Below are 3542 nucleotides of genomic sequence, written 5' to 3' on the forward strand. Positions count from 1 at the left end.
CCCCCCCCTTGCTGTTGTGACTTCCTATAGGTCTATCGAGACCTGCGTTATCACGACCATGACCCGTACGGCGACTATAAAGGCGCCGGCGAGACAGCAGCGGGTAGTCAGTCAGTTCAGTTGAGCTGCCCCGCAGACCGACAACACCTTCCGACACCGCCTTCTCATGATGGGGCAGCGCATGATGCTGACCACCGCGCTGCTGGTGCTGCTGCCGCTCGCAGTGGTGGCCGCCCTGGGCCACTTCGTCGACGACAACGCCAGCCCGCTGACCGGCGGGCGCGCCCACCTCCGGCAGCGGCGCTCGGCCACCGAGGAGCTGCGGAGGCTCCGACGATGCGACGAGGAGGAACGCCACGTGAGTCTCTGCGCCCTGCGGCAGGCCGACACCCGAGAGATACCTCACACTCTCAGACCTGCAGTGATTTATTTCTTAGTAAATACCTACGTTTTTATGAGGCAGGAATTACTGACTAATTTGTTACTTATTATATGTAAAGTTATATTATTAGTAACTTACTGATAAACGAAAAAAAAAATCAGTTGAGCAAAAAGGAATTATTTAGTATTACTGATGAAAATCTTCTGTAGTTCATAATGGTTTTTAAACAAAGGGGTCAAAGGGGTCAAATAAATCAGTCACAGGATGAGAGTGCACTATAGTTCAAGCGTAATCCTATTTTTCATTTCTTTCTTGATTTTTTCTGACTTTTCTCTGATTTATTTTCTGACTTGTTTAAGAAATTTGTTGTTTTTTCCCCTTATTTTTTCCGTTTTTTAAAACCCTTTTTTGAAAGGTTCACACTGATTTTGTTTTTGAGTGAGTTCCTCTTGCCGACACCCTCCTCCCGCTGACTGACCCGCCCCGCCCCGTGTTGCAGTGCAGCGCTGCGACCTGCGGCTGCCCCCCGGAGGAGGGCCCGGACGACTACAAGTGCCTGCAGATGTGCGTGCACAACTGCGGCTGCGGCTGCGCCGGGTACCCGCGGGGCGGCATGGACTACGGCCCGTGGCTGGCGTGCACCCAGGACTAGGGCTGTGCGGTATTGAAATTTCAGTACCGAACTTCGATACTAAAAAAATACCGAAACTTGTCGGTATCGGGTATCGATACCGTACCGAAAATATCGAAATACCGAAATAACGGAATATCGAAGTATCGAAATTTCGACAACAGAGAAGCTGACGAGGAAGTGAAACAATTTGGGCACTTTGAAACTACCTCACTGAGCTAGAGAAAGACGCCGTCGACGCGACCGACGTTATCGCCGAAGTGAGGTCGTCTTTCTCTCCCTGCACGTCGACATCATCCCCGCGTCTTCTTGAACAGTTAACTTCAGGGCCTGGTACTCGAAAATGTGGTGGACCCTCAGATGTGCACAAAGCCCCGTCGTGCAGCCCTTCTTGACGCCAACAGGCCGCCGGAGTACCAAATTCTTCGTATTATGGAAATATCGAAATACCAAAATACCGAAATACCGAAATTCACAAACCATCGGTATTTTTCGATATTTCGATAATATCGAAATATCGTTCCCGAATTGCAGAAATTTAAAATACCGAAGCATCGGTATAAAAAAAATACCGATATCGTTTCGGTATTCCCGAATATCGCACAGCCCTACCCAGGACAGGCGGTGCGAGGAGGAGCGCGAGGCGTGTCACGGGCGCTGCGGGGACCGGCAGGAGTGCGAGGACGCGTGCCTCCTGGACCTCACCAAGTGCGTCTGCGAGTGCGTGCAGCTGGCCGGCACCCGGGCCAGCACCAGCAGCACCAGCACCGCGGCCATCAACCACAGCACCACCGAGGTGGTGCCCAACAACACCACCAACAAAAACACGGACGGAGCGAACTGAAAATTTGCAAATGAAGAACGCGCGAGGCGAGGTATCGATCGTGCAAGTGCACAACGACTTCAAATAAATAGAAGAATGGATAAAACAATAAATCCGACAGAAAAAAATAGTCGTAAGTTAACGGAGAACACTTTCATGATGTGCCGTAAAATTACAGTTTGAAATTGTAAATTAACAAGCACTCCCCGCGCCTCAAAACGTAAATTCTAGTGGCCAGCCCTTCACCAGGCTCCACGATGATGGGGATGCACGACAACACCGGCTTGGGCTCGCCACCCAGGGCACACGTAGGGCCGCGACCCGCGACCTACTGAGCGTGGAAGGTTCACGGCCCCGGGCCGGAGCCTGCGCCGGGAGGGAGGTCGGCGATGGCGATGGCCTCTCGGGCCGAGCCCCCGCCGGGCAGGCTCGCGACCCGACGCATCACCCGGATAAACAGGATAAACAGAAACATGCTAGCAAAATAGTAGGTATGATAGTTTTTATTTGACTTGAGTTTAACATTGAAAAAAATAGTAGTCAAATGTAAAAGAAGAACGCAATTATTTACTAGAAGACCTCAACCTACACAATACTGGAATTGGGGTGTCTTTGGCGCAGTGGGCAAGTCAGTCCGGCGTGTGGGCTTGAGGCTTTGGCGGCCGCAGCCCTAGAACACAGAGGCCACACTGGTGACACCTGGCGGCGGACTGAGACTGAGTGTTGTCGACCAAAGAGAGGCCCACGACTTAGTGGATGACTCGCTACGAGGAACACTTTTATCTGACTAGTAGAAGATTTCTTCAAAAATATTCTTAGAATGTCGCGCTGTAATAGAAATTCACACGTCGATTCTTTGTCGTCAGTTAGAGTCCCGTTCGCACACAGTGGTACTTCTCGAGCACCTCTCTGCCTCTCGCCGCCGCCCTCCGCCCCTACCCACGAGAGAGGGCTGGGGATGGCGAGCGCCTCGCGCGGACCAACAGACTGGCCCGCCAAGCGCTCCTGCGCAGTGGACTGCCTACCCACCGGCGCGCGCACCTCCAGGAAATCCCACCTTCCCAGTGAGAAATCAATGCGACGATATCGTTTCGACATCGGTTTTCACGTAGTTAGCGATACAAAAATGGGCCTGACATCGACGACTTTTCGACAGTCGACATCGACTGTTGAAAAGAGGTCGATTCCAGGCCCATTTTTGTATCACTAACGACGTAAAAACAGATGTCGAAACGATATCGTCGCAAAAATTTCTCAGTTGGGTGGGGGAGCTCCACGCCGTGGCCACGACGAGGAGCACGCTCTCCTCTCGTGCCTCACCTGGCGAAGAGCGACAGCGCGACGGGCACCATGCTCATGGTGCGCCCGCCCACCAGGTAGTCCGCCTCGGACTCGTTGGCGCCCTTCACGAAGTACGCGAAGTACACGCCGATGGCCGTGGACACGGCCAGCATGCAGGCGAGGACGGCCAGGTCCACCCAGCCCATGACGTGCAGGGCGGCGGGCGCGGCCGTGCTCGCCGGCACCTCCGTCCAGGACGTCGTCGCCGTCATCATCGTCGCCATGGCCTCGGTGAGCGCGCTCGTGACGGTGGCCGTCGTGGCCGCAGCCACCGTGGTCGCGGCCTCCATGGTCGTGTGCTCTAGAGTCCTATAGTGTGCTCCGCCCGCAGCAGCTCTCGGCGCTCTGACGTGGACCTGACGGCT

General features: G+C 54.1%; 1 long non-coding RNA gene across 1 annotated transcript; it reads left to right on the forward strand.

Moving 5' to 3' along the window:
* The first annotated feature begins 96 nt into the window (after positions 1-96).
* Positions 97-2300, forward strand: LOC113209831 (uncharacterized). Its single transcript, XR_008011333.1, has 3 exons — positions 97-358; positions 882-1043; positions 1645-2300. It is a non-coding gene; the product is annotated as an uncharacterized LOC113209831 (long non-coding RNA).
* Positions 2301-3542: the final 1242 nt, after the last annotated feature.

Source organism: Frankliniella occidentalis, unplaced genomic scaffold (genome assembly GCF_000697945.3).
Source record: "Frankliniella occidentalis isolate FOCC.00 unplaced genomic scaffold, Focc_3.1 Scaffold88, whole genome shotgun sequence".
In the NCBI taxonomy this organism is placed as follows: Eukaryota; Metazoa; Arthropoda; class Insecta; order Thysanoptera; family Thripidae; genus Frankliniella; species Frankliniella occidentalis.